This window comes from Lactuca virosa, chromosome 5 (assembly GCF_052849685.1).
Source record: "Lactuca virosa cultivar CGN04683 chromosome 5, Lactuca_virosa_CGN04683_v6, whole genome shotgun sequence".
NCBI classification, from domain to species: domain Eukaryota; kingdom Viridiplantae; phylum Streptophyta; class Magnoliopsida; order Asterales; family Asteraceae; genus Lactuca; species Lactuca virosa.
Genome location: NC_136430.1, coordinates 387590563 through 387604249, shown reverse-complemented (window position 1 = coordinate 387604249; position 13687 = coordinate 387590563). Strand labels below are relative to the sequence as shown.

The window sequence follows — 13687 nt, the reverse complement described above, 5'->3', positions numbered from 1 at the left end:
ATATAATAATAATAATAATAATAATAATATACAATGGGTCCTCTCTCTCTCTCTCAACCAGAAAAAAGGTCATCCCTTTCACCCTTGAATAGATTCTATCATTGAAACATCCATGTTCGGTACCCTCCCTCCTTCTCTTTCTAACCTCACAATTTTGCAACTCCTTGACGTCGGTGAACTCAAAGAGACCTGACCACCCTTCCCCTCCCTAAATGTCTCTTCACCTTCTGAAAAGGTTTCATAAATTTCACTACAAAACCTAATACCACCCCTATATCAGAAGAAGCTCCCCAAATTGCAGTCAGAGCTCCAATTTCTGGTTCATGTAACGCCATTAGACGCATCACAAGGGTTTCACAGTGATTCATATACAAAACCCAGGTGTCATCTCATCTCATTCAACTCTAATTCGGGCCTTTCGACGCCACAACACAACATCGATAGAAGAAACCATCAGTCATTGCACAAACCTGCTTGGAAGACAGAACCAAGGACCTGAAGGTCGACAACCTCATGACTAATCTCTGCAAACTCAGATTAATCCTAAGCTTCGATAACCTCATGTAAGGTCGTAGAAGAGGACCCTTTTTCGGTTCAACTCACGTCTAGTTGGAACATAATCGTTGCTCTAAATGTACCCATTGTTGGGTTCCTCCGAAAATATTCCCATGTGTTCGACGTATTTCCTCACCCAGTTAAGCGAAACATTTGCTGTAAATTAAGTTCCAAGATGACCCTCTTGCTTCAAGAAGAAAGCAAGGCTATCAGAGATATCAAATCAGACACTGTCAATCGGATCAAGAAACTTCTGATGATCTTGTCACAGGTACTGTCCACATCCACGCATTAAGGTTAATCAAAAGGGAACTCAGTTTACCTGATGATTTTTGTGAATCAATTCTTTCAAAGTACAACGAATTCGAGTTAGTCATTTTGGAAATAGTGAAATAGTGAAATTTATGACAGAGATGGTGTTCCTGAAGATTTAATGGTAGCTGAAGTGGAGAAATGGAGGGAGAGGGAGAAAGAGTATAAAGAGAACTAGTTGAGCGAATTCGAAACCAAATATGCATTTTCGATCAATTTCCCAAATATGCATTTTCGATCAAAGCGGGATTTAAACCAAAATTGAATGAATGGCAAAGACTTCCTTACGTTAAACCCTATGAACAAAAAGAGTATTTTAGGGTTTCGAATTGTGGAGGGATTGAGCGATTTGAGAAGCGAGTTGTTCTTTTGAGTTTGATAGTGGAGAAGATGATTGAAGTTGAACGATTAGCACACTTTCGTAGAGATTTTGGTATTCCGGTTAATGTCGGTGTTGGGAGAGAGAGAGTGGGACCCATTGATATTAAAATAATTATTTTTTCTTTTTTTTTTTAATAACAAAAAACTCATAAATGGTCCCTGTAATAGTGAAATGGCGGAAATGCCCTTCATTTAACGAAAAAACTTGACAGAGTTAGCAATAAGCACTACAAGAAAAAGTTGAAATAGCTACAAAAATTTGCTACAGAAGTGTAATCCGTAGCTATTCTGCTATGAAATATGCTACGGAATGACTTGTCGTAGATATTTTGCTACGGAATTAATTACGTATTTAATATTTGAATTGCTACAGAATCCAAATTCGTAATTATTCTACAATGGAATATGCTGCAGAATAGTTAGACGTAGCTATTTTTGCTACGAAATTGACTACGAAATTACGTTTTGTAGCTAATATTTGAATAACTATGGAATTTTTCTACGTAATCAAAGTCCTTACCTAGCATGCTACAAAATTTGCTTGGAAATCATAATTTGTAGGTATATTGCTACAAAATTTACTACACATCAAAGTTCGTAGCTATTTTACTATAGAAATTGCTACGGAATCAAAACTCGTAGCTATTTTGCTACAACATTTTCTACATAATCTATGACCATAGCTAGTTTGCTACAACATTTTCTACAAAATCTATGTCCTTAGCCAGCTTGCTGCAACATTTGCTACAGGCTCAAAATTTGTAGCTATGTTGCTACATAATTTCCTACGAAATCAAATATTGTAGCTATTATGCTATAAATAAAAAAAACCAAAAATATTATGCTCTGATATTTTCCGATAATAAATTTTAAGTATTTGGAAGCTTCTCTAGTAAAGTTTAATTCCTTAAACAATCTCGAACGACCGATAAATAAGTTCTCAATACTATTTGAGATTGATTTTAATGTGTGAGACATTAGAGAGTGACAAGTTCTCTTCGAGACTGAAATTTCTTTACATCTATGATATGTTTCTGTCAATTTAGATTTTGAAAAAATCTTATTAGAGACTGAATTACAGTCTCTAATATAGTTTTCATTTGTGAGGGAAGCTTACTAGAGACTTACTAGAGATTGAATATCAATCTCTAATTTAGTATCTAATACACATTTAACATTTTTAATTTGTAATAACATTATATTAGTGATTGGATTTAAATATTATTTTATATAATAAAAAGCAACTCGTGTATTAATAGTATATTTTTGTCCTTTTTGACTTTTGCCATAATAGTTTTGGCTTTTAGACTTTTGCCAAAAATACTCGGATTAGTCGGCCTCAGTTCTACTTCGTCAAAGTCGCGCTACTCGGACAACCTCGGGGATCCTCGCTCAACTTTGAAATGGGTCAAAGCTGACTTTGACTAATTAAGCCATTGTGCATTTCACTTATACTAGGAGGGCCAAAAAGGGAAAGTCACTAGAATAATAGATACTTGGTGGAGTTGAAGGTAATTAAGTAATTTATTTTATTATTGTGTTATGATGGTGTTATGGGGTATCAAATCTCTTATTGAGAGAAAGCTTGATGTTTACTTGCGGATTGTAACGTCCTAAAAATTTCAATAAATTAAAATTTTTCAAAACAACCCTTTTTCTATAGAAGTGTTTACAAAAACCGTTGTTCTCAAAACATTACTGAAAAATCAAAATTCTCTTTCAACATATTTTTCAAAACATTCACATTATCAGAGTTTCCCAGAAATCAAAAGTCCAAAACGCGAGGATGTGTACTGTCACGCCTTCACCTTGCTACGATCCACTGAAGTACCTGAAACCATAAACCAAAACTGTAAGCGCGAAGCTTAGTGAGTTCCCCCAAAGTACCAACATCATACAAAACCATGTCAAGTCATGAACAAACAGTATGCATACAGAGCCTTCAGCCTGACTGGAACGCCCCACCGGCCTACAGTCTATCTGTTACGCTCACAGAACCTACAGCATGACCGGTACGCCACCTCGGGCGTTCAGCCTATCTGGAACGTTCTCCGGTCCTTCGGCCTTACTGGTACGCCCCGTTGAGCCTTCAGTCAATCCGGGACGTCCTGGGTCTGTAGTCCTTGAGCATAAAACAGGACCGCCTCAACCCACCGCCATCACACAATATCACATAAATATCAAACGCTAGCTAGCACATACAAATATCATATAGGCCTAATAGATCATCAACCATAGCATCATCCTATATACCAGGATACCGATCTAATTGATCATTACCGCAACATCCTATCTACCAGGATACCGATCTAACAGATCACTACCGCATACAAGCATACGATAAACCGCAAAAACAATCCAAAGGGTCGGCATTGGTGCCTTCGAACCATATGTACAGTGAGGAAAACTCACCTCGAATGCAGAAGCTCCCCGAGAGAAATCCCTAGCCGCTGCCCTGTCGGCTTCCCGAGCTATCAATACCAACAATACTCCCAATAGGAATTGGGTTCCATGCTATAAACCATAATCCTAACTTGGGGTAAAATGACCATTTTACCCCTGACCCAACATACACCAAAACTGAGGCCAAAAACCAAAAAATCCACAAAGGACCACTAACGGCCCAATTTTCTAAATTGGGCCCAACCCCATATGGGTCTTATCCTAAGCCCATATTTTCCTTAAATACTATCAGATTACCACAAACACCCTTTCGGACAACTTGGTCAAAGACATATGTCAAAAGTCAAAGTCAACGGTCCAAGTTGACCAAACTCGCCGAGTTCTCCTTCAACTCGTCGTGTTTCTCCATTAATGAGCACAAATCGGGAAAAACCAAGCCAACTCGCCGAGTTGACCCATCAACACGCCGAGTTCCTCTACCATTCTGAAATATCGGGAAAAATCGATCCAACTCGTTGAGTTGACCCATCAACTCGCCGAGATCCTCTACCTCTTAACACATTCAGTCCTTTTTCATCGAATCTTATGCTTCAAGATACAGATCTGGTCCTCTAGGGTTGGAATACCACGTAAAGTTGCCAACTTTACGTGCATGCATGCCAAACGAAGCTCTAGAACTCATACAAGGCTTAATAGAGAACTCAATGCATGGATGAGACCTTGAATCCAATAAAGTTTGCAACTTTAAGTCAAGAGAGACCAACAAACGTACAGATCTAAAGTTATAACCTCATGACATGCTCAAAATATGAACAAACCCAAAAATGAGCCAAAAAGACAATGAACTTCCAAGGAAGAGATCTAAGCAATAGATGAACAAGTTTTCGACTTTTTACCTCAAAAGAGCAGCTAAACTCAAGAGGATTTTGGATCTAAAGCTTCCCCCTTCAAGCCATTCACCACCAAATTCAATCTTCTTCAAGGGAACACCAAGGAAACACTCTTAAAGCTCACAAACACTCAAAAATGGGAGGGAAAACACGAGACTAGGGTTTCTGTGTGACAACCCGAAATTTCTATTCTATACAACCATTCACTTCAATAGGAGTCAGAACTGTTTCTGCTAATTTTCAAGCTTTTTGGAATAAGTTTGAGTATTTTAAGATTAGTACTTCAGGAGATACCAGGAGAGAGGATGCCCTAGCGTTTATTGTGCAACAATATTATTCCAAAACTCCAAGAGTTTGGAGTTTACGGTCTAAACAAAGGTGTTTACGGCCGTAAACCCTAAAAGGGGGTATAAATATGACACTTAGTCATATTTTACCATTTTTCACATTTTCAAGATCCAAATCTCAATTCTCTCTCAAGTATCATCCAACATTTCTTCAAGATCTTCAACTTGTAAGTGTTTCTAGCCCTAAAAAGTTGATATCTTACTTAATCTAGTGATCTAACATGATTCCATCCGTGAAATCATTCCAAAAGTGTAGATCTTCAAGTTTCACCAAGAACACCAAGAACACACACTAGTGTTCTTGGACTTTTAGCACCTTTTCAAGCTTCTACCTAGTAAGTACTTCTATCCTAGAGTATTATAGAGCTTGTTACACTTCTAAACATCAAGAAAACACCCAAGAAACCAAGGATCAAAGGTGTTTACGGTCCAAGATGTTCTTGGACCGTAAACCCCAAAAAGGGTGCCAAAGTGTGCCCTAGTCCCTTCTAAGCCTTGGAAACTAGCCTAGATCCCTTCCTTGATGTGCTTAGTACTTGAAAACATCAAAAGACCATAAACCATTTGGGTTTACGGCCGTAAACCCAAAGGGAAATGGTCCAAGGACCGTAAACTCCTAAAAGGAGTGAAATGGTGCCCTAATCTCTTCCTAAGGCTTAAACATGAAGTAGGAATGCTTCTTGTGATCTTTAAGGCTTCAAAACACAAGATGGTCAAAGAAACATGAGTTTACGGCCGTAAACTCAATGAGTTATGGTCACAAAACCGTAAACTCCAATAAAGGGTCCCCTTGAACCCTAAACTCAATAGCAATGTTCTACAACACTTAGATGCAATCCTTAGGACTTATAGCACTTAAATAAGGTGTTTTGCATGTCCTAGGATGTCTTAACTTTGTTAATTAGTTATTTAAAGACTAATTGGATACATATATGTGTTATTATATGTTAACTAGGATCATTGTGTGTGTACAAGTCTTCACTTGACACCTAGCAATCCTATATCATCAGTTCATCCAAACCACTCACTACAGGTGAGTTCATACCCCTTAATATATAATGTATATGTGTATAGATATAAAGGCCATAAGGCCTTTAAATAGGGTACAAGGCCATAAGGCCTTTAAATAGGTTGTGGACTTAGGGTATTCGGGTTATTTGTCCGAAGGTCGTTTGAATCCTAGTTATATATAATGTATATGTGTATAGATATAAAAGGTTACTTCTTTCATTCAGTTCAATGCATTTGGGTAGCAAAGGTATACAAACATGTTCATATACACAAACAACATTACTAGTAAACTATAATAGGTATAGTTTAGGAAGATACTATTACTAGAACAATGAAACATACAATGAGTCAGTTCATTCATGAGTAATACATAGTGATGAGAAACAAACATAATACATAGTGATGAGAAACAAACATAATACATAGTGATGAGAAACAAACATAAGACATAGTGATGAGAAACAAACATAATACATAGTGATGAGAAACAAACATAATACATAGTGATGAGAAACAAACATAATACATAGTGATGAAACAAACATAATACATAATAATGAGAAACAAACATAAGACATAGTGATGAGAAACAAACATAATACATAGTGATGAGAAACAAACATAATACATAGTGATGAGAAACAAACATAATACACAGTGATGAGAAACAAAACATACAGGCTAGACAAAGAAAGAACACACAATACAGCTAGCACATACATATACATATACATATACATATACATATACATTACTTACAGTTATGTGAGCCACTTAACGGGGGCATGGCACTACCTGTCATGACCCGTTTTGTATCCATAATCTCCTTAAATGGGGAGCGTATGAGTTTGTGTATAGATCTATACTGGATTGACTATCCTACACCTTGCTGCTCGCTACAGTGGGACTTGCAAGTCTACGGGTGCCAAACGTCATTTCTTACGACGTCTTACATCGTCGTTTTTCTATAGAGTCGGTAGCAGGATACAGGCCGATCACATGGTACTTTAAATAACAATTGGTTTAAAGTAATTAGTATAGCAGTAGTTACTTAATACAACACTACAGTACTATTTCATTTTCCCTTTACATTTACTTTGTGATATTCACACAATAAACAATAATGTAAAAACTATATTTTTGGTAAATGATAGTCAGATTTGGGAAAATACACACTCTTACAAGAGACACACACACAGATACTAGATGCCTTGGTAGAAGGCTACTTTTAGTAGGAAACATAGGGTTTTCTAGGAGAGTTCAAACAATTACAAACTTTTACCAAACTTATACATTACAAGACTTACAAACACTTTCATAACAAATACATACACTAATATACTTATGAACTCACCAGCTTTAAAGCTGATAAACTCTTTCAAAATAACTTGTATTCTTAGGTCGCCAGTAGACAGGTACCGCAACCAGGTTTTTGAGAAGATGGAGCTCGTTCAAGACTCATCTTTTATTTTGATGTATATTTTTGGTGTCTATAAAACTTGACAGAACACACCTGTATTAAATTATATTATTAATGCAATGGATGATGTTGTTGCTTGTTTACTACTTTGCATTGTTGTGATACTGTACATGACGTCCTCCACCCCCGAACGTTTCCGTCGTTCCGGTTTTGGGGTGTGACATTCTGGGCAGAGGGGGCGGATAAGGAGGCCATCCAAAGGCCATAAGGCCTTTAAATAGGGTACAAGACCCTAAAAATTAGGGTTTTCTTCTGAGTGGCCAACTCGTCGACTTGGGCCTCCCCAACTCGCCGAGTTGGTTCATTAAACTCCGCGATCCATCCATCTTCAACACAATGTGTTGGTCCCTCCAACTCGTCGAGTTGACTCAGAATTAGGGTTTCTTCCCAACAATTCCTCTTCGATATTTCGAATGTTACAACTCTCCCCCAATTAAATTTGATTTCGTCCTCGAAATCGCTCCTTGCTAACACTCATAACCAAAACAACTCTTGAGGAACACACCCGAAAATTCCACCCAAAATGACCTACCCAAAACAAACAGTCCCAAAAGAAACTGCCAACCTGCAGAAGAACAACCCATAATCCCATGCAAAGGCCCAACCTTATATATCTAAACTTGGGTATCGAATTGGTCTGACTCGCTGACAGACCTCTCAAACTGATCCGATTTCTAAAACCATGACATTTATCCATCGACAATCTTTCCATCGTGAATCCATTTCCCTTATCCCTTAAACTGACTACTCAACCCTGAGAACCTGAGGTTCCTACTAGAAAGCAAAATCATAGATCATACGCTGTTGCCGACAATTCCTTACTTGACAAAGGTAAATAGACATTCTTCCAAGAGGAAGCTCATTCAAACGACCAATTTTTCAGGGATATAATGAACAACGGGAGACCAACCGGGAGATGAACCCTTTTTGCACTATCCGACAATGCTTCCCTTAACTCCCAGACCATCATACGTATAACAACCAGATCCCAAGCAAGAACACTCATACATGGACCAAATAGCCCCGGTCTGGAATACCAGACATGTCTACGATGGGTCCAGTCATTCTCAAGATAGTTCTTCAACCTAGTGAAGAACGAATCCTCAATCTTTAGTATAATACCTAATCCTATCCTACTTGAAATCTGGACCCTAAAATCATAATGGTCCGACTCCCTGTCAGACCTCTCACAACGAACCAACCTCAAAGAGTTTCAAATCAAACCAAGTGCTTCCACCCCTAATCACATTGCTGCCTCGAAGGAAAAATATTATCACTGTCCATATACATCGACATAACACTTATACTCGGCAGAAGGCTCACATAATCCTTCGAGTAGAAGATTCATCCCTGCAACGGTTAGACTCAGACGAGAGCTGCGCAACAGGGTCAAATCAATTACTCTGAGATTATTTAATCTCCTTGCTTGTGACTTAGCATTTCCCAATCACCCAGATACTCCACACACACGTGAAATCCCACGCCACTAATACTGCACGAAACACTAACACTGCCCGGAACATTGACACCGCCTGAAACACTGATACTGCCCAAAACACGGATACTGCCCAAAACATTGATACTACCCAAAACACTGATACTGTGAATCTTAATCCAAAGTCGAACCATATGATGAACCCAAAATCTCAACAACCCTTGACTCTGTGCTATGCCAACACCAACCACTGCTTCATCGAGCGACGACGGTCAAACCATGAACTTATGCGATACATCCAACCCTTACCGGCTTCGGTGCATCCCCACCTGGGCACCCACTCGATATAATCACCAAGAACTTATGACTTACGACTGCATAAACAATTTCCAACTCGAGAACCACAAATTCAACAACAGCCTGCGGACAACTGGATTTATAATGCGTGCACCTTGCATAGACTTTCTGATACCTGAATGATACTCCACACAACCCTTACTGCTCCCTTCATCTAACCAACAGATTTGTGGCTCGACCGATGTCAAACAGCGTGACAACTCCGAAAGCACTTCAAAAAGAAGAAATGAACCTTCATGATCACTAGGCCCACTGAGCACTACATAGCTGCTACCAGCCCAATCCTTACAAAAACAAAGTCGCACACGATCTGTAGAAAGGATAACGGTTGCACTCTTGATCCTAAATCGGAAGCTAAAACCCAAAAGAAACATGCATATAATTCGAACCAAGAGCCCCAAATCCATCTTGCCTAGCCCACACGGAACACCCCCATACACATACTTAAGAGACCCAAAATCCCATCTGGAGAGAAAAAGAAACACCAGAGATAGTCGAAATGCCACCTTAATCAAAATAGAAATACCTTTACGATCGATCAAAGCAAAGCCCCGAACTGGACTTAACGGATTCCACCACTACCCCACTAGCTCGAGAAAACTTCCAAGATGATCCCGAAGGCTACCAAAATCCGAGTCTGCTATGAACCAAGCTCCCACTCTATCATCGAGGGTAAATACCCTGAAGATCAAAGGAGCATAGAATATACTGAACAGAAGGGTAGCTGACACATTCCTTGACTTGTAACTGTCCCCACTTAAATCTTTCGGAGAATTCCCGCTGAATCTCAATGACCAATGGTCTCGAATACCTTGACACCCAAACCAAAGAAAACACAACCCACCTGGAGCTGAACATCCTTGCTACTGAGAAGGGGGTCACCGACCAACATCTGCCCAATCAAATCTAAAAGTAGCAAACCAAATAGCGAGCTGATAGAACTCTCCCATGACTGACGTTCAATCTGAGAATCCCAATTCACCCCACTTAGAATTTGATCTATCTCCCACTGGTGGTGAAGCCAGAACAAAACCCAAGCAGCCCATCCAGATACAACCACACTTGACCATGAAATGAATATCATCCGCCGAATGGTCCTCTAGATATGGATCAGACGAACCCCACAAGGAACCTGAATTTCAGCTGAAAACCTTGGAACTTCCCATAATAACCACTTACAAAGCATAGGCAACTACCAATTTATGATCCACACATACACCCCTTACTTGCAACCTAAAAGGAAATCCTGCTCCTGCCTCTCCCCTCTCCTAAGGATACGGACCTTGTTCACATCACGAAGGTACTCGAGCCACATCAAACCACTTGCGCACACCAGTGCTGACATGCTGTCGCCAACCATCGCGACCAACAGACCTCAAACTGAGAATCAACCTAACTCTGGAGGTCACAAGCCTTCCTACTCCTTCAGAATCGGAAACACTGAAGTGAAAGATACTTGCCACAGATAATAACAATCTAATCCGATAATCCGCCACTCAAATCCCAGATGCAATTTTCAAACCGATCATATCCACCACTTCCCGTGTCTCGAGGTCCGAGGCACGACCTTTAACAAAACCTTTGAGACTTCCAAACAAAATACTCATATGGGTTGAACCACTCATCCCACATCAATATCGCCATAGGGGTCTGAACAACACAAAACCCATCTTCGCCTTAGCGGCACAAGCCAAAAGATCAACATACACGAAACCACTGCCTCGCACCATGGTATCCAACCATGCTAATCGTCTTTGACTAGTCCTTAGGATCTCCGAAATCTTCCTTGAATCGAGTATGGGTCCTGTGCTTCTAGTAGTACGGGCCCAATACTACTTTCTACACCTATCCATATTTTCCTCAAAGAATCATCTCGGGTCCATCAAGACCTAGTCACAGAACACTCCTAAAACCTGCTTAACAGCAAAACAACTGCACTAAAATGCAATAAAATCATACATAACCTTGATCTTCAACTTCCATTACCACAGGAACACCTTCGTCCTGCTCACACTCTCCCCAGAGTGGCTAATCATTCCTCGCGCTGACCCACTATACACTGCACCCGCTCATGAAACTTCCACCAACCCTGCAGCACTTGTGTATGCTAGTCATACATAACACTGGATCCTATAGACAGTCGAATACCTGATCCTACCCTAAGCCCTTCATCAAACAAGAACAGGAAATAAGGCCAAACCAAACATTCTTAAGCTATAGAATCTTAGTTATGTACAGCTATGATGCATACACTAAGCAACTACAGTATGATGTTAATTTCATATACAGAAGAATCATAGGCTATCATGCATCATATAATTAGGCAATTCTATCAAGCAATTCCTGAACATCCCTAGCCTATCACTATCATGTTGTTCTAACATATCACAATATCAAACAACAGTATGGTATTTTGGGGTCAACTTACTGGCTCCGGCTGATCGTACACATCACATCCTCCTTAAATATTTTGAAAACCATTTGAAAATCATTTTGAAAATTTTTTTTCCTTAGTTTGAGACTGAATTCACACGAGTGTTCCTCCAATTCACTCAAACCAAAAATTTCAATAAATTTAAACTTTTCAAAACAACCCTTTTTCTATAGAAGTGTTTACAAAAACCGTTGTTCTCAAAACATTACTGAAAAATCAGAATTCTCTTTCAACATATTTTTCAAAACATTCACATTATCAGAGTTTCCCAGAAATCAAAATTCCAAAACGCGAGGATGTGTACTGTCACGCCTTCACCTTGCTACGATCCACTGAAGTACCTGAAACCATAAACCAAAACTGTAAGCGCGAAGCTTAGTGAGTTCCCCCAAAGTACCAACATCATACAAAACCATGTCAAGTCATGAACAAACAGTATGCATACAGAGCCTTCAGCCTGACTGGAACGCCCCACCGGCCTACAGTCTATCTGTTACGCTCACAGAACCTACAGCATGACCGGTACGCCACCTCGGGCGTTCAGCCTATCTGGAACGTTCTCCGGTCCTTCGGTCTTACTGGTACGCCCCGTTGAGCCTTCAGTCAATCCAGGACGTCCTGGGTCTGTAGTCCTTGAGCATAAAACAGGACCGCCTCAACCCACCACCATCACACAATATCACATAAATATCAAACGCTAGCTAGCACATACAAATATCATATAGGCCTAATGGATCATCAACCATAGCATCATCCTATATACCAGGATACCGATCTAATAGATCATTACCGCAACATCCTATCTACCAGGATACCGATCTAACAGATCACTACCGCATACAAGCATACGATAAACCGCAAAAATAATCCAAAGGGTCGGCATTGGTGCCTTCGAACCATATGTACAGTGAGGAAAACTCACCTCGAATGCAGAAGCTCCCCGAGAGAAATCCCTAGCCGCTGCCCTGTCGGCTTCCCGAGCTATCAATACCAACAATACTCCCAATTAGCAATTGGGTTCCATGCTATAAACCATAATCCTAACTTAGGGTAAAATGACCATTTTACCCCTGACCCAACATACACCAAAACTGAGGCCAAAAACCAAAAGATCCACAAAGGACCACTAACGACCCAATTTTCCAAATTGGGCCCAACCCCATATGGGTCTTATCCTAAGCCCATATTTTCCTTAAATACTATCAGATTACCACAAACACCCTTTGGGACAACTTGATCAAAGACATATGTCAAAAGTCAAAGTCAACGGTCCAAGTTGACCAAACTCGCCGATTTCTCCTTCAACTCGTCGAGTTTCTCCATTAATGAGCACAAATCGGGAAAAACCAAGCCAACTCGCTGAGTTGACCCATCTACTCGCCGAGTTCCTCTACCATTCTGAAATATCGGGAAAAATCGATCCAACTCGTTGAGTTGACCCATCAACTTGCCGAGTTCCTCTACCTCTTAACACATTCAGTCCTTTTTCATCGAATCTTATGCTTCAAGATACAGATCTGGTCCTCTAGGGTTGGAATACCACGTAAAGTTGCCAACTTTACGTGCATGCATGCCAAACGAATCTCTAGAACTCATACAAGGCTTAATAGAGAACTCAATGCATGGATGAGGCCTTGAATCCAATAAAGTTTGCAACTTTAAGTCGAGAGAGAACAACACACGTCCAGATCTAAATTTATAACCTCATGACATGCTCAAACCATGAACAAACCCAAAAATGAGCCAAAAAGACAATTAACTTCCAAGGAAGAGATCTAAGCAATAGATGAACAAGTTTTCGACTTTTTACCTCAAAAGAGGAGCTAAACTCAAGAGGATTCTAGATCTAAAGCTTCCCCATTCAAGCCATGCACCACCAACTTCAAGCTTCTTCAAGGGAACACCAAAGAAACACTCTTAAATCTCACACACACTAAAAAATGGGAGGGAAAACACGAGACTAGGGTTTCTGGGCAGAGGGGGCGGATAAGGAGGCGATCCAAAGGCCATAAGGCCTTTAAATAGGGTACAAGACCCTAAAAACTAGGGCTTCCTTCTGATTGGCCAACTCGTTGAGTTGGT

The 13687-nt window shown here is 39.9% G+C and overlaps 1 pseudogene; it reads left to right on the top strand.

Annotated features, from left to right (window-relative positions):
• Nucleotides 1–408: 408 nt before the first annotated feature.
• LOC145113746 (protein ROOT PRIMORDIUM DEFECTIVE 1-like) lies at nucleotides 409–1628 on the top strand (annotated as a pseudogene).
• Nucleotides 1629–13687: the final 12059 nt, after the last annotated feature.